The sequence below is a fragment of the Pogoniulus pusillus genome, chromosome 23, assembly GCF_015220805.1.
Source record: "Pogoniulus pusillus isolate bPogPus1 chromosome 23, bPogPus1.pri, whole genome shotgun sequence".
Classification (NCBI taxonomy): domain Eukaryota; kingdom Metazoa; phylum Chordata; class Aves; order Piciformes; family Lybiidae; genus Pogoniulus; species Pogoniulus pusillus.
In genome coordinates this window covers 15,138,439-15,156,840 of record NC_087286.1, presented here as the reverse complement: position 1 = coordinate 15,156,840, position 18,402 = coordinate 15,138,439, and the positions used below count along the sequence as shown (strand labels likewise).

Sequence of the window (18,402 nt, the reverse complement as noted above, 5' to 3'; positions counted from 1 at the left end):
TCAGCTGTGTTCTGTTAGTCCTGCAGGGGGTGGATAGGTAACCCTTGCATTTAACCCAGGCTCTGGGTAGGTGCAGGAGGTCAGAAAAGCTTCACCTAATTTAGATAAATTGCTTGCCAGGCAAAGAGTGTAGCTGTGCTAGCATTTGTCTGTCTTTGCCAAAAGAGAGCTTCCTCCAACCTACTGAACCAACACTTTGAAAGATACTCTCTTGTGGTTGGAGCAGTTTAACAGCAAGTGGACTAGACCAAAGGAGAGCCTGCAGCAGCACCTATAGAATCATGGAATCCAAACGATTTGGATTGGAGGAGACCTCCAAAGGCCACTAGCCCCATCCCCCTTGCAGTGAGCAGGGATGGTTCCAACCCAGCTGCAGGACCCTGCTCTTGGTCTTGTTGAACCTCATGAAGTTCATCTGAGCCTATCTCTCCAGCCTGTCCAAGGCCTTCTGGATGACATCCCATCCCTCTGACCCTTGATATTGTTGGATAGGGAACATCACTGCCTTTGCTTCCTTGAACTTTCAATGATTAAATACCACTTTGGTATGGTACTTTCTGAGTTGCATCAAGAGAAGTGTGGCCAGCAGGGAAAGGGAGGTGATTCTGCCCCTTTATTCTGCTTTCATCAGACCCCACCTGGAGTACTATGTGCACTTCTGGACTCCCCAACACAAGGACATGGAACTGTTGGAGCAAGGCCAGAGGAGGCCACAAAGATGCTCAGAGGGCTGCAGCAGCTCTGCTATGAGGACAGGCTACAAGACTTGGGGCTGTGCAGCCTGGAGAAGAGAAGGCTTTGCAGAGACCTTGTATCAGCCTTCCAGTATCTGAAGGGAGCCTACAAGAGGGCTGGGAAGGGACTAATTACAAGGTCTTGTAATGACAGGATGAGGAGTAATGGGTTTTAACTGGCAGAGGGGAGATTGAAACTGAATGTTAGGAAGACGTTCTTTCCAGTGAGGGTGGTAAGACACTGGCACAAGTTGCCCAGGGATGCTCCCTCCCTGAAGGTGTCCAAGGCCAGGTTGAATGAGGCCTTGAGCAACCTGTTCTAGTGGGAGATGTCCCTGCCTATGGCAGAGGGGTTGGAACTGAATGATCTTTGAGGTCACTTCCAACCAAAACCATTCTATGATCTTCTTAGTTTCCAAGCCCTGTTCTCTTAGTAAAGGTAACTGAAAGGAAGTCTAACTCTTGGTGTAGTCTCTAAGTGAAGTGTCTGTCCTATTTGGAGCCCACACTTGCTTGTTTTTTTCACAGTTTAAGATGTTAAGGGAAATAATGTCTGTGGACAGCAGCAGTAAAGCCTTTAGATAGCTTACATTTTATTTCTGTGCCCTTTTCTTTTTCAGAGAGAGGGACAGGTTAATTCCAGTATTTAACAATGTCTCTTACTGAGTGGTCCTGGTAAGATGCTTGCCACAAAACAGTGAACACAGAACACCCTAGGTAGTGTACTTCACCCATTATTAAAACCCACCACAACTAACAGTTTATTACTAACATAGAGAAACAGCTGCTTGACTTTTTAAACTAAGCAAGACAGTGGTCAACACCAATGTAGATTCCTGCTGCTGCTTCCCCTTAGCATCCCTTAGTCTCCTCCTTTCTCTTTCCTGCCATTCTGCCTTTGGAAGTAATTTTTTAAGGCTGCTTACCAGCATTCTGCTTTTCTTTGCTTCCCAATTTGAGGACAAATGATAGGATAGATGAATAAGACTCTTTCAATCAGAAGTTGTGTGTTTCTAGCAGAAAATTTTCTTACAGTCACTAGATGATTTTTTTTCTTTCAATTAAAAAAAGGACCAAACCAATCTTGTTTTTTTCCACTGAACTCTTTGTACAATTCAGGGTTTGTGCATGTGGTTTTTACACACCTTCAGACCCTTGAAGTATCAGAAACTGGATTGTCTCACATTGTTCCTTCTAGTGACTTGCAAGACTTAAAGATAACACTTGGCAAACAAAAAACTCCTTAAAAAAGCAACTAGTTGAGAATTTACATGTGCCAAACTATTTAATAGAATACTTTCACACACACACACCCCCTTGAGGGAAGAAAGTGAGAATTGTGACTATAAAAATGAAATTATGCTCTCCAAGTGAAATCCCAATACAGTGTCCTCTCTAGGAGTAATCCTCTAGTGTTGTTTAGCCTTCATGAAATAACAGTATTCTAGTGCTCCAGATCTCCTTGGATAGGATTTTGTTACTTTACTGCATATTGTGAGCTAATGCAGCTCTTGGACTTACTCCAGTCTCTGCTGTCTTAACATCTAGACTTTGGGTATAAGCTGCTGATTATGGTTTCAAACTTCCCAGGAAATGACAATAAAGAGCTGAAGCAAACACTGCAGCTTTTCAGTGATCTCATGCATGGCCACATGCTGTCAGGGTGGTTAAGTTTCTTGTACTTTCCATGGGATTTTAAAATGCTGCTGTAGTTTGACTTAAAGCCATTGGCAAGCAGTGCACTTACAAGATAGTCTGAATGTCTTGAATGGCAGCCTTGACTGAGCTTTGTTCTGTTTGTTTGACTGTTTAAGAACTGGATTTTTTTTTCAGGCAAACTGTGCTGAAGTGCACTACAAATTGTTAAATCATTTCTTTGGATTGCCTGGCTCTGCTGGTTTCTTTTATTCAGTTTTTCCATTAACACTTATAAAAACTGAGACAGGTGTAGAGGGGCAGTGAGAAAAACAAGAGTCTTGACTGGACTTCACAGTCTTTTATGTGGAGTGCTGGTACAGAACTTAATAGTGGATGTGCCAGTAGTGCTGAAATAAACCTCCCAGATGGCTCACAGAGGCTCCCTGCTGTAGGAAGGGCTCTTTTCATGTCATAAGAACATCTTTTCTGCAGACTCTGTGAGCTGACAATAAACTAGGTGTATTTCAGTGAGTATCTGGTGTACCTGTGCTGTTAGGGTGCTGAAGTTCCTGTGCAACCACCATTTATTGCTTGAGTCACAAACTGTGGCTCCAGCCTTACCTGTGGCTGTGGGTCCTGTGACGAACAATAAAGCTTCTTGGGGTCCTTGCACTCTAAAATCCCCCAAAGCTTCAACATCTGATTGCTCCTGAAAATGGCAAGGTTCTTGATTTGAAGGGAGCATAGTGCAGATGAAGTCGTCTTACTGTGGAAATTGCCTCTCTTCCTTGCTGGGTTTTACAGCTTCTTTGAGCCGTGTCCTCCTGCAGCGGCTGAAGGTGCTGCTGCTGCCTCCTTGGAGTTTGCTGAACGTTTTGCTCAGCACTAGTCTGTGCTCATGCTGTGGCAGGCCTCTTGTGACTGAAGGGTTTGTCACATCACCTGAGGCTGTGTCCCACCGTGTGCTGCTGGCTCTGAGGTGTTGTGCTGTGCGTGCTTGGTGATTTCGATGGTGATGCACTGTCCCTCAGCAGTGCTTTCACCTCCCTTATAGACAAATACCACTGCAGGTGTATTTTCAAAACCTTATTGTAAGGGCAGCTTTGCAAGGTTCTGGTTCAGCACTCGTTCTGTAACTGGATGTTGGTGTTGTTATAATAACCAGTGGCTGTCAAGACATCTAGGCAGTCCTTCATTCTTTCCAGCTCTAATTTGTTCAAGCTGCCTGTCTTTTCTCTCTGTTATGGGATGTCTCTTTTTTCCATTACACACACTTGGAGCCTTTCCTCAAACAGCACAGCGTTCCTTTGATGCTATTCATGGGACAAACAAGTTGACTGATGAAGGGAATTTACCTGCAAAAAAAAGTGTCCAAGACAACCAGCATGCTTGGCCTGCTCCACAGCGTGCTCCTGAAGTTAACTTTGCATGCTTCAGGTTAGTCTCTGACAAATGCACATCCTTAGTTCCCACATGCAGATCTTGCCTAGTAAAGAAGAGAGTATCAAGTCTGCTAGATTGAACAGCACTTTACCAAAGATTCCTGCAGAAGAAAAAAACAAAACCTTGCTCAAAAGCTGGCTTAGTTTTGGAAGAGGGTGAATTCTCTCGTAGGTGGTTTCCTCTTTTGTGACCACAGGCTGAGGTGGCAGGTGGCTCCTGTAAGGTCACTGAAGGAAATGGCCTGTTTGGGGGAGTGTGTGCAGGAAAAAAAGTCTTGAGCTTTGTAGAGGTCTTCTGTGAGCCATTACTCAGCATATCAAAGGTGATGCTGAAAGAGCAAAGATGACTTTTCTACCCGGTTCTTGAAGACTCAATGAGAACTTAACTCTGTAGCTCTGCAGCAGATGGATGTGAGTGTAGTAACTATGCTTTATTCTGAGCAATGAAGCCATGCTTATACTTCTTTGTGAGGGTGGCTTCTGTACCATTTAGTTTTCCTTTTGCACTCAACATATTCAGAAAACAGATTAAAAAAATATTAATTCTATTTTCTGAATTGTCCTAAAAATTCCTTCCTGAGGCCTATCTTTTAAAATTCTCCAGTTCTGTGGAGAAGGTAAGTGTTAGAATGGAGTCAGTTGGTGCTTAACCTCCCACTTAAACTGCCAAAGCACAAAGTGGGCATTGGCTGTTGTGTAGTTTCACAAGCAATCTTGGATAAACTGGTGTCAAAGAAATAGTCACCTGTGAACCTGCCACTGTGGGTTTTTTTTTCTTGGATATGTATGAGTTTAAGATTCTCCTTTGTAACCAAGAGGAGAGTGAGTGGTCCCCTGGTACTTTGAGCTTATGCATTTTGAGAGGCTAGAAATAAACTGGTGAAACTGTTTCCTCTAGCAAACAGTGCAAACCTGGTGGGTTTTCTCTTGTCCCAGCCTGAATGCCTGCAAACTGTGACTGGCTTCCATAGTTCAGGGCTATCCACATTTCTTCCTAAAATCCAGTTAACAGGTCTAATGCCTGAATGCCTGCAAACTGTGACTGGCTTCCATAGTTCAGGGCTATCCTCATTTCTTCCTAAAATCCAGTTAACAGGTCTAATGCACACACACCAAACTGTCTTTTTCCTAGGGTCTTGTTTAGCTTCCTCCAGCATTCATTATTGAGAGTAGATAGTCATAAGAGCACACTGTGCTGCTGATGGAAGCAAATCACAGGCAAAGTGAGTTAGCTGATTTCAGCACTGCTTGTGTCTGACTGGCCCTTTTTTCAGTGTGTGTGCCCCATTTCTTTCTACTAGTGAAGCATAGATTGGGTGGGAAACCACTTCTAGCAGAAAATTTGCAGTTCTGAGCCAGGATCTGTGTGTGCATCTGGGCACAGCTTCAGCCTACAGTGCTAATGGCTGAGCTTGCAAACTGCCAACGTGGTTCCCAGCTGTGTTTTCTAACATGCACTTGGCCATATATGCTATTGCTTTTAATTATAATGGTGTGAACCCAGGGTTCATTGCAGGAGCAAGATGGAGCTATGGTGGTTTGATTTCTTTTAGTGGGGCGATAATTACGGTTTAGTTTTACTCCCTGTGTGTTAGGGATTTTTCTAGCTGTGAGAATCCCTTGGTAAGAGTATTATTATACCTGGGTAAGTGTTTAAAGCCTTACAGAGAGGTAGCGTTTTCCCAGTGTTAAGGAGCTGCGATACAGAGTTCACGAAATGCAAGAGCTAAAAGTTTGTAGGGCAATGGGCAGCATCCTCTTTGCTCTCCAGTGCTCTCCTGCTGACTTGTGCTCTGTGCCCATCCCTGCTGACCGGGAGCAGTCTCCGCCAGCCCTCCGGCAGCGCGCTCGCTGGGGATGCTTCATTCAAGGCAGCAAAGCGCCTAGAAAACTGGATGCCGACTTCAGAAGTATCCGGGTACAAATAACATCTGAACTGCCCTGGTGTCATACTGTTCAGTGCCAGACACGGCGGGGAGTGAAGGACAGAAGTGCACGGTCCGTAGTGACCCGCAGGGAAGCAGCCTCTGTGACCGCCCCTTGGCAGGGCTGGCTGCGACGCCGCGGGAGGAGGTGACCTGCGCGGCTCTGCTCGGCCTGCCGGTTCTAGCCACGCAGCGGCTGCTGCCTTTCTGTGCAGGCTCTGTGCTGGGAAGGAAGACAGGATGGTGTCCAAATCTAGCAGCTTGAAAATACCTTGGGAAGGGTATAGAGGAAAGATCAGCCTGAATCACAGGAGAGGCAGCGAGCAGGAAGAGCGGGGGGGGGTTACCTGATAGCTATTTTGGGGAAGAGTAAATCATTACTTTTGAAACCATCTGTCTGAGTTGCAGTGAATCTCGCCACAGCTGATCAAGGCTGTTAAATAATTAAATAGCAGTGTTCAAATGAGTATCTGCAGCCTGCTTTCATCTAGCTCACTTGGTTGCCGTGTGTGACAAGTACCTGTCTGCTGCCTGGGAGCTGTGCAGGTGGCTGTTCATACCCCTGCTGCTGGCCTACTTTCCAGCGACTGCTGCAGTGTGAAACCCGATTACTTTTGCAGTCTACTAGTCCCAAAATGGGATGTGCTGAAAACTGAACTGGAACGCGCTGCAGTTCCGCTCTGCCTGTGCTAAAACTGAAGTTTGTCTGCCTCAGCTGTGAGCCGGCAGAGGTCCTTGCCCGGCGCCGGGCTGCAGCTCTCAGTGGCTCCGGCAGCGCAGGGATGGCAGAGCGGTGGCACAGCTGCCGAGGAGGGCTGGCCGAGCCTCCTCCGCAAGGCTGCCAGCTCGCAAGGTAAACACGGGGTGACCTATAAGCCAGCCAGTCAACTCGCCTGTAGCCTTATTAGGCAAGCTGCGGCGGTGCCTGGGGACGGAGCATGCTGGATGGAGGCGGGGAGCCAGAACGGATCCAGCCCAGACCCCGGGAGATGCGACCCAGTACTGCGGCGCTGGCGCCTGCTGCCGGGGAGCTGCGGTGGCCGAGCCCTGCCGTCACTGGGCTCTGCTTTGCGAAGAGCAGGAACCGTGCTAGAGACTTGAAGAAGTGCAATCCTTTTGTGTAAATGTTAGTAGTGTAGTTCACTCTCCTGATGTGTGTTTCATGTGCACGGTTATGCCTTTAGGACGCCGGTTCACGCTGTCACTGCGCACCCTGAAACCCTTTGTTGGTGGCCTTTGAGATGAGTGCTTTCGTTCCTTGTGCTGCCTGCTTACACATCTGACCTGGAAGGAATTAATATTTGGGTTTTTTTTATTCAGGAATTGTTTCTTCTCTCTTCTTGTGCAGTTTTATGCCCTTTATTGGAAGGCTGTTTCTCTTCAACCAAAACAATGATTTTGCTCCCAGGAGAAGGGGACTATTGGCACCCACAGCCTGTGTGCAGACCAGGACTTGATTAGGTTGCTTTATACTAGTAAAAACTGACTTTCACATGGGAAAAAAGCCTTTAAAAATATTTTTTTTTTAAGTCTGTGTATTTTTCCTTCAGTAAAAATCCCCATAGATTGGACAAATACAGTACAGGCAGATGCTATACCAGCTTGCTTGGGCAGCTCTGGGAAAGCTTTTCAGCTCTGACTTGTGATTACCTTGCCGTTAGTCACTGGTACCCTTCTGAGCACCTGGCATGTGGGTGATTTCCGCAGGGTCCTTTGGAGCGTATGAGGGCAATAAAGAGAAGAAAAGATTGTGACTGCTGTGAATCTGAGCTTGCTCTCTAGAGAGCAGGCTCCGGAACTGCACCATCACTCTGCTAACCAGATTTTCTTTCCTGATGAGTTTTTGCTTAGCCATGCTGGATACAAATTCAGCCTGGTACACACAGTTTTTCATAGTGACGTTATTTTCAGTGACAGTGCTTGCAGCTGAGCTACCCAGACTTGACCATCAGCTCTTCAATAAAAAGCACGTGATTTTTGTCTTTATTTCTTTTACTAAATATTTAATTTTCTGGGAAGGCATTGCAACATGCTGTAAACAGGATGAAAGCTGGGGTCATGGATTTGTTTTCGTTGCTGTCTGCCTCAGGCTTGAAACTGACAGTTATGTTTCAAGGTAAGCATGCTGGGTTATGATGTGGCCTGCAAAATGTCAGATCACAGCGGTAAACAGAATTGATGTTTTCCTTAGATGACTATCCTGAAGAGCCAAAGGACTTGGTTATAAATTCTTCCTCATGGTATGTGTGCCTCTCTCTGTCCCTATTTGGGCTCTTACACGCGTAGGGAGACAGCAGCGCAGAGGTGTTTGAGAGCAGCCAGGAGAAAACTCAGTTGCGTGGCTGGGCTGTTTGCTTTGCTTGACTCCACGAGGCCGCTTGGTGCTACAGGCAAGGAGACAGCCTTGTGCTGGTTGTATTGCACTCTAGTGGAATGTTTTCCAGAGACTGAATCATAGAATTAACCAGATTGGAAGAGACCTTCAATATCATCCAGGCCAACCTATCACCCAGCCCTGTCCAATCAACTAGACCATGGCACTAAATGCCTCTTCCAGTCTTTTCTTGAACACCTCCAGGGACAGCGACTCCACCACCTCCCTGAGCAGCCCATTCCAATGCCAGTCACTCTCTCTGGCAAGAATTCCTCCTAACACCCAGCCTATACCTCCCTTGGCATAACTTGAGACTGTGTCCCCTTGTCTTGTTGCTGCTTGCGTGGGAGAAAAAGAGTCTAGAAGTGCCAGAAGATGAGGAAGCCCATCCTAGAAACCCCAGCTGCTTGTTTGGAGGACAGGACTTCTGCAGACTCTTCCAGTAGTGGTTTCAGCCCTCAGTTAGCAGCAGTCAAGAAGAAGCTGCTGCTTGTCATGCCTTCAGTGAAGGATGTCGCAGAACTGTGCCTGTCCTTATGCCTTCACAATCTGAACTGCAAGTGATTTACCGTGAGGTGTGGTGTGAAATGCCCTCCTATGTTGTTTTGCTAGATAAACCCTCAAATGTCTTCACAAAGGCTTTGGGGCTGCTCGGTTGTTTAAATTGTACTTTCAGCTGGGAGATGAGTTCCTGCCTTATCCTCTTTTCCAACCATTTACTCAGTCCATGCTTAACCCTAGCCCTTTGCATGCCTGATGTCTTCTGTGACCACTTCAAACCCACAGACAAATGGGTCTGACTCAATTCAGATCTTGTGCTTCAGCAATATATCTGATTGCCACATATGAGAGGAGTGTATGACCTTTGACCTTTCTTTAAGGAGCTAGTCTGGACTGATCCTCCTCTGAAGAGAAAAACCTCGAAGATCTTTTAATTATGCTACAGCCTTGCCATACAGTTTTATGAACAGTGATGTGGGGTGTAGGAATGTCAGAGGGACATTGCCTTCGTGTTCCTTACTCTGAAAACATGTTCCGAGGTTGAAAGGCAACAGGGTTTCCTTTTAGGAGCAATTCCTTGCTAAAATGAATGTCTCAAGTGAAATTTCTTCAAATCTGAAATAGTAATCCAGAGACTGGAAGGTTTTTTTAGCATGCATGGAAGGATACCCAGTGTACTCCCTTTTTCCAGAGCACGAGTAAACAGCCAATCCAAAAAGACCCTCCAGAATCTTTTAACATGTCTGTCATCTTGTGCTAAAAGTCTTAGAGCCCTTTCAAACTAATGAGGTTGTTTTATCTCTTTGCCTGTGCCGTGTTTTAAAGCACACCACCCAGGCTACACAGTGCTGAAGTCTGCCTGAAGACTTAGCCAAAACACAGTCGTTAGCCAAACCAGAAGTGTTTTGGCAGGATCATTATGCAGAAACTGTTGCACAGTGAGAGTTGGGGAAAAAAAAAACAAAGGGGAAAGGATTCCATTTGTCTTCTACTGGAGGGATGATACCATGTCAGGAAACTTTATCTTAGTTTCAGAGGTTTTGACCTGTCTCTTAGCTTTGGGCTAAACTATTTCTTGAATACCTTGGCAGGAATGGCTGGAGAGCGGGAGGAAGGGGAAATAATTAAAAGGGAGACCCTTCTAGTGCTTTGCCTCTTACCTTCAGAAACATGCTTCTGAGTCAAAAAACCTGACAGGGTGGCTTGGAGTAGCCTGGAGCCTGTGGGGGGAGGTCAGCTGGAACAGTGCTTTAGCCCTCTCTTCTGACCTTCATTCCCACAATCATCCACAGCCTCTCAAATCTTGGTGCAGCTTCAACTTGCTATTCCAAGAATGCTCTCCTCACCTGGAAGAGCAATGGAATAAAATTCATGAGCACCTTTAGATCTGTACCATGGATGAAAATATGATTTAATCATCTTACTTATACAGATCATCTCAGGTTTTCCATGCTGCTCAAATTCCTGTTTACCTAACTAGCATATTTGCTGAAGGTTTCTTTGCAGTCGGTGTGGGTTTTCTTTCCTCTGCAGTCTTGGTTTTTTTTTTCCTTTAATTTTAACTTATTTTTAGGCTTTCTTCAAACAGCTGCCATGGGCTTCTTTGATTTTTTTGTTTTCCTGATAACTGCAAGCCACACCAAAGCATCTAGCTCTCCTTATCACAGAGGAGCGCTTCTAAATATAAATCTGTAAGCCATCAAATTCAGGAAGAAAAAAAGACTTGATCGTGGTAGGACCCAATTCATAACTATTCAGTGCTTTGGAGTTGGCAGCCTTGTAAGATAGGAACAAGCCATTTAAACTCCAAGTTTGATTACTGTGATTAGTTTTACCAGACAAAAGGGGAATATTTCCCTTCTCTTCCTGTGGGAAGCTTCAGAACATTTATCTGCCAGCTGGTCTTTCATGAGTGGTCTCAGATTTTAAATGGATGCATGCTTAACCTCTAGCTCTTTGCCCAGATGACTACAAACTTAACTTCCAGCTGGGCTGCCCCCCTTCCTAGGCTGAACTGATGTTCTCTCTTTGTTTGCTTATGTTGGAGGCTGCTAATGCTCAAGAATTAACGATGGTAGAGGAGGATGTGAACATTACTACCGATTTGCAACACAGCCTTGATAAAGCACTTTGGCTGAGCAAACTTCTGGGTCCTAGATGCTGGATCTCTCTAAAGGACAAAAATTACTCTTCCTCCTTCCCCCATCAAGTATTTGAAGATGGGTTGCTTTTCTTCTGGGGAAGCCTTACTCTTAAACCTACTGTTTCCAAACAGGCAGCAGTAAGCTAAATCTAAGCTTTCATTTCTTTATGCCATTGCTTGACCTTGCTGGTTTACTGCTTTAACCAAAATGTCTTCTCCACTGCCAGAGATGGTTAGGGGACAACTCAGAGATCTGCCTTGAAATAGGTGATCCCTTTTTGATGGAAAAGAAGGAAGCTGTCAGTTACCTGTAGTTACACCTTCCCAGTCATCCATGTGAAGTGTGTAGCATTGGCATAAGACCATCAGGCTCCAGCATGTCATGGATTTAAGAATTTTAATACTGGAAGCCATCTGGGCACACACCTCTCGTCTTGAATTGATGCTGAACAGGCCCTGGGGTCACAGATTCTGCACAGCAGCACAGTTTCAGTGTTAGCAGCAGTGACATTAATGTGAATTCATAGGTACCACATGTAGAGCTATGACTGGTGATTCATTTCCAGCCTGACATGAAGAGAGCTCGAAGCCGAGTGTGAACAGGGTTTTCTTGTGTGAACACTGATGAAGATAATGCTCTTGTTGGATATTTTATTTCCTTCTAAAGTAATTCTCTTTTGTTCCACAAGATGGACCTTATATTCTTGAGTTACCAGCTGTAATAGTAGATAAAGGAGTCCTCCTTGCAACAAAGTGTACCATTAGTGTTCCATTTCAGGAACTTTCTCTCCAGAGGTCTTGAAGAAACTGGCTTCTTCTGTGTTCTGTTAGTAGAATTTGAACCCTTCCCCTTCTGCACCTTGTTCACCAGGACAAAAAGTTGAAGTTGGAGAGGGTAGAGCAGAGGAATGTGGGAGCCTGGCTCCTCCTTCCACATACACAAACACACCTCTCCTCTCTGCCACTCAGGATGTTACCAGACACAGAAGTGGCAATCAAGCCAAGCTCCACTCCATTGTTAGCCGGAAGAATTGATCCCTTTACTGATTGTAAGATAAGTTGTGGCACCTTGTGAGAAGCCTACCCAGCAAAAATCAAAAGGAATATTTACTCCCAGTTTAGTCATCTGCCCAGGTCACCAGAGGGGCAGGACCTAGCAGAAGTTCTGCAGAGAAAAACAAGTAGGACTGTCTTTTTTGGAAGCTGTGAGCTATTGCATCAGCTCAGCTGTCAAGTCTGACTTCTCCTTCAACCCTGCTAAAGACTGCAGCCATGAGATTTATCAAATGAGTGTTATTTATCTGCACCTTATGAGAAACAGTCCTCTTGCTGTGTACCAGGTGAGTTACAGGTGCTTAAAAACACCCCAGGTAATAACACCTCTCTTCACAAGACTGAGTAAGCAGTCTTGACACAAGCAGGACTAGAAGGGAGAGACCTTTTCAGAACCAGATCAGCTTGATTGCCACTTCTGTGTCTGGTAACATCCTGAGTGGCAGAGAGGAGAGATGTGTTTGTGTATGTGGAAGGAGGAGCCAGGCTCCCACATTCCTCTGCTCTACCCTCTCCAACTTCAACTGTCTCTCTGTATTGATACACCTGCACAGATACTGGTCCAGAATATTCCCATTAGCTTCTTTGCTATTTCTGCACAGCCTCATTTTTGTGTTTTAAGCACACCTGTGCTGATGTCTAGACCATAAGGTGGATTTTCAGGTAAATGGCAAGCTTGGACCACTGTTGGCAGATGACGTTTCTCTTACTGCTTTGGAAGGGACTAGGCTCCAGTCAGGAGAGCACAGCAGCATTGGGTTTGTGTTCTGAGGGTAGTGTTGTGTGGTGGTTGTAACAAACCTGAGAGCCAGCAAAATTACAGACCAGGAAAAAACTGGGCTATGTACCATCAATTACATCTGAACAGAGGATCTTAATTGGTGAGTCAGAAACGTCAATGCCGTGTTCCTTACATCACTCTCATTCCGGGGAGCTCTGGGCTGTTGAAAGATGGGCTAATAAAAGGTGCTTTGGCTAAGATGACTCTCAATATTATTCATGTTTAAAAATAAATAAATGAATACAAATAGCAGGGCCTCAGACAAGACAAGGCACATAATCTTCTGTCTGTTGCAGGAACTTGCTACCTTGAAAACCAGGGGTTTGGTGACCTGGCAGGCTAAATACAACTTCATAGTGAGGCAACAGAAATTAATAGGGCTTTGATAGATTGTGTTGTTCACTTGTGGTTAAGCAGTCTCTTTCAAACCAGCATCGTTTATATTTCACCCATACATAGATCCAGCAGGGATCGGGGTCCTGTCGTACCAAGTATGATAACAACAGGCAAGAGAAGGAGGTGATTCTGCCCCCTTACTCTGCTCTCATCAGACCCCACCGGGAGTACTGTGTGCAGTTCTGGAGCCCCTAACATGGGAAGGACATCGAACTGTTGGAGCAAATCTAGAGGAGGGCCATGAAGATGCTCAGAGGGCTGGAGCGGCTCTGCTATGAGGACAGGCTACAAGAGTTGGGGCTCTTTGGTCTGAAGAGAAGGCTTCGAGGAGACCTTAAAGTAGCCTTCCAGTATCTGAAGGGGGCCTACAGGAAGGCTGGGGAGGGACTACTGGCAAGGTCCTGTAATGACAGGATGAAGAATAATGGATTTAAACTGGCAGAGGGGAGAATTAAACTGGATGTTAGAAAGATGTTCTTTCCAGTGAGGGTGGTGAGACACTGGCACAGGTTGCCCAGGAAGGTTGTGGCTGCTCCCTCCCTGGAGATGTTCAAGGCCAGGCTGGATGATGCCTTGAGTGACCTGTTCTAGTGGGAGGTGTCCCTACCCATGGTGGGGGGTTGGAACTGGTTGAGCTTTGGGGTCCCTTCCAACCCAAACCATTCTGTGATTCTATTCTATTCTAAAAGTCAGGAACTTTAGTCTTATGTTTCTAGGCTACCTTTTCATGGTCCTCATGAGTCCAGCCTTGTGGTGAGTTTTTCATAGGATCAACCAGGTTGGAAGAGACCTCCAAGATCATCCAGTCCAACCTATCCCCCAGCCCTATCCAGTCAACTAGACCATGGCACTAAGTGCCTCATCCAGTCTTTTCTTGAACACCTCCAGGGGTAGCAACTCCAGCACCTCCCTGGGCAGCCCATTCCAATGTCAAATCACTCTCTCTGTGAAGAGCTTCCTCCTAACATTCAGCCTATACTTCCCCGGGACAACTTGAGACTGTGTCCCCTTTAACTGATATTAGTTGAGATCTGTTTGAAGAGAAGAAGTCTGGTGAAGGGGAGCTAGTAGGCACTTACTGCTTTTGGTCAGATGGAGTTTAGCGCTACGAGGAGAGGCTGAGGGAGCTGGGATTGTTTAGCTTGGAGAAGAGGAGGCTCAGGGATGACCTTATTGCTGTCTACAACTACCTGAGGGGAGGTTGTGGCCAGGAGGAGGTTGCTCTCTTCTCTCAGGTGGCCAGCGCCAGAACGAGAGGACACAGCCTCAGGCTGCACCAGGGGAAATTTAAGCTTGAGGTGAGGAGAAAGTTCTTCCCTGAGAGAGTCATTGGACACTGGAATGGGCTGCCTGGGGAGGTGGTGGAGTCGCCGTCCCTGGAGCTGTTCAAGGCAAGATTGGACGTGGCACTTGGTGCCATGGTCTAGCCTTGAGCTCTGTGGTAAAGGGTTGGACTTGATGATCTGTGAGGTCTCTTCCAACCCTGATGATACTGTGATACTGTGAAGTGAGTGCATGGACCTGTTACAGCCTCATACATGTGACTTTGTGTGTATGTGTAGGAGACTGAGCTGTGGTTATTGTACCATTTTTCACCACATACCTCCAGATGTTCAAAATGAACTGTAAAGGGTTCTGACTTTTCAATCCAAACTCCATCAAATCCATTTAGTAAAACAATTAAATATATATAGTAGCTAGACAGTACTTTTGTGCAGTGTTACACCTTCTGTCTCAAATTAAAATATTTGGAGCTGTGGTGTCTGTTCTGAAATCCCTGCCCCCCACCAGTAATTTTGCTCATATGTGATCCATAAATCTTGTCTGGTTTAAATGTTCCAACTAATAGTTAGGCAAAACGTTTAACATTATGATATGATTAACAGAGTCCATGGTTTTGGCAGGCAGGATGCTGTTTTTCTTAGGCATTGCAGTTTATCCTGATTAGAGATATGAAGGAATTATTCCTTGTCTTGAAAGTTGGTAGTTTTTTTCCTTCTTCTTTTTTTTTTCCCTTATGAAGATGAGGATTTAGGGGCTGTGCCTTCATGTTACGGTAATATAACGTGTGATTTGGCTGGATGTTTGAAGTGGTAACGTTATAAATCTCCCAATCACCGTTGCCCAATCTGTTTTAGCATTCATGTGCCTAATTTCTGTTTGTAATCTGATTACTGGCTTGAGCTGCTCCAGCTTGCAGCCTATTGCTATGCATTTACTGTACTCCCCGGGACGCGATAGCCTGACAGCTCCAGTCGTGTGCTATGAAAAATCTCTACACAGTATTGCTAAGACAGGCCTAGGGCTGTGGCTGCTGGAGAATTAGCTGCTATTGTAGTTTCTCTTTGCTGAATCCTTTGTTTGTGCAACCATGTTCAGAAATCCTTGGATCTCCAGCTATTTGGGAAATGCTAAATACTCTGAGGAGCAAGGTAAGAGTTGCAAGCAGATAGAGGAAAATGCATTTGGTTTCTGCATGTTTAATCTCTCTGGGGTGTGTGTATCCGTGTGTAAATATTGTTTGACTGGATCTCCTGCAGCTACATTAGCTACTTTAGCAATCAGTATGCAGTTAGTCACCTAGGCTATTTCATTATTTCCTAAAGGACACTTTTGAAAGATCCGATTAGATGGAGCTTTTAATTAGCTTAGCTTGCCACCTACTTAGGGCCTTTAAATATACTAAGTAACACTGCAAGGTTGCATCTATATATTATTTTTTAATGTTTTTTTTTTCTTAATGCAGCATTTTTAATTTCCTCTCTTTTTTTGTTTGTATTTAAATTATGGAGAGTGCTTTTATCTGGTAGTTTGTACCGGAGAGGGAGTGGGGGGGGTGGGGGGGGGTGGGGGGGGAGCTGATGCAATGGTTAAACTTGGGAGCGAGTTTGATTTAGACTTCAGCAAATAGACCCTTAATTTGAAAGGCAGATGTTTAAAATCGTTGATATGTGATTATGAGCATGTTTAGAATGCTTCAGTGAAAAGAGGGACAAAATGCTGGTGCAGGAATTTGCCTTCTGTGTATCAGGTACTGTGGGGATGAGGGTTGTTCCCCCCCCCCGCCTTTAAGCACTGAATTAAGACCGTGTTAAACTGATGTTTCTTCTTGTGGCTTTATTCCTTTTCTTTTGAAGCAGAGTTGTTTTACTTTTTCTGCTGTGTTCGTATTTCATTTTAAGACTTCCATATTGTAGTGAGTAAGTTTTATTGGGCTTCAGTCCTCCCACATGGGGTTTAATTTGAACAGGAGGAAATACATAAAATATCAAAACTGTGTAACAATGTTAAGTGTCTGCTTGGGTTTGCTCTGTCTGGGGGAGGTGAGAGGGGAGCCTGCCTTCTGAAATACAGCAAAGTTTTCAGATGCTTTTGATTCTAGATGTGGTGTGTATCGATGTTACTGAATGTGTTTTTGTGGGTAGCAAGAGTCAGACCAGCTTCTGTGCCCCCTCTTTGCAGCCCCTCTCCCACCCATGCAGTGAAAGCTACTTTTTTCCCTTCATCCCCTCTCCAGCCTTGGCTAGGGTAAAGAGAATTTCTCTATGGTCTAGTTGTGGTTTTCATGGTGGACAGCTGTTCTTAGTGCCAAAAACTTTAGGATGGGTTATATCCTGTTAGAAGAGCTATAAATTCAAGCTATGCATGGTTCTGATTAGCTAAGCTGGGCTTTTAAAGTTACTGCACACTCTCAGTAATGTGAACCTGGCCTTTGTAGGGGATACTTAGGGCATGGAGTATTCTTTTTAATGCTGTAGTGTAAAACATAATGATTTATATGCCATTCGTGCTGGGTTTGTTACTGTACTGTTTGGGTCTGTGTAATCTGCATGCTTTATTCTCCATTTGTTTGGAAAGGCAAAATGTTAACAGAAACAGGAAAAACTTGCCTATTAAAGCTGAAGAATGCTGTTAGCAAAGCTACTTGAAATCTGCAGTGACTTAGAGCAGCTGCCTAAAAAATGCCTCTTTTGCACATTTTAAGCCTCTTTATTGAGCTGTTAAAATGTTGTTGTGGATTTTTTTTCTTTTACTTTGTCTTTTTGTGTGTGTGTGTGTGTGTATGTCTATATTTTTTTTAACCAGTTTCCCTGGAGAAGCAGTAGAAAGAGGTGGAAGTAGAGGGGGGAGGGTGAAAAGTTTTGCAAGGCACAAATGAAAAATGCATTCGCTAAATTAAAGATGCATTTTCACTAATTTGAGAGCCACCTTGTCAGCTAGAAGTTGCTTCATTAAAAACCTTGTTGGAAAAATAGGAAACATCCTGCACAGGTTTTATTTCTGAAAGGCACAAATGAAAAATACATTCACTAAATTAAAGATGCATTTTCACTAATTTGAGAGCCACCTTGCCAGCTAGAAGTTGCTTCATTAAAAACCTTATTGGAAAAATAAGAAACATCCTGCACAGGTTTGATAATATTTTGTGTAAGCAAATAATAATAATAATAATAATAATAATAATAATAATAATTCATTCCTTTTTTTTCCCTGTTAGCTCTTCTTTGAAATAGTTGAGACTGACTTAGAGTAAAAGAGACATTGCTGCTTTTGAATCATTCTAAAGTCCATCTTGTGTAATACTGAGGTCTTTTTGGAAAATAAAAAGAGCACTGCATCAGTGACCAATTGTTGATTAATTTAGGGTCTTGGGGCAGTGGTAATACAAATGAGGATGGAAGGGCAATTTTCCCATTGCAAGTTAATTAGTAGTAGCTTCGTGTGGTTTTCAGCAGCAGACCCAGACCAGGTGCTTCCATGCTTACTGGCTGGCAGCTCTCTGTGGTCTCTTGATAGCATCTGAATGAAGGGAGATGGTACTTGAAACACTGTACCTCATCCCTGCTGGTCAGTGGTTAGATCCTCCTGGTTGTTGGTTAGATCCTCTGATTACACTTTGTGATGGTAGAAATGAAAAAGTTAAATTTGGACAGGGAGAAGGGAAGCTTACTCATGTTCCTCTCTGAAAGTAAGCATTTTCTAAGGCTGCTGAGAATGAAGTGGAAGCTTCCAAACAGTAGACAGCCTTCTGAACTGTTTCTGTCATGGATGGTGCAGTACTGTTTCTGCAAGAAATCCTAAGCTGGGCATCTCTGCCTTCTGCAGTGAACATGCAGTTGTTATCGTATTGCTAGGCTGAAGCCCAAAAGGCTCTTGCTGCTTGCAGCCAATTCCCATTTGCAGAGTGCTTATAAACAACCCATTTCACCCAGTTACTGCCCATTTTATAACCTGGCAAACTGAGTGAAGGAGTTTAAATGATAACCTCAGGCTGCAGTGGTAAACAACGAATAGTGGGAGCAGAGCACAGCAGTTTGTGAATGCTGATGCTTTAATGGGTTTGCTGTCTGTGCTCATTTCTGCAAGGTCTTGGTTTGTCAACATCTTGGACATGCCAGCTTATGCTCCTTTGAC

General features: G+C 44.6%; 1 protein-coding gene across 8 annotated transcripts in view; it reads left to right on the top strand.

The window, feature by feature from the left end:
- Positions 1 to 18,402, top strand: part of SVIL (supervillin) — a 109,439-nt gene that overhangs the window by 22,164 nt on the left and 68,873 nt on the right. The window lies entirely within an intron of this gene.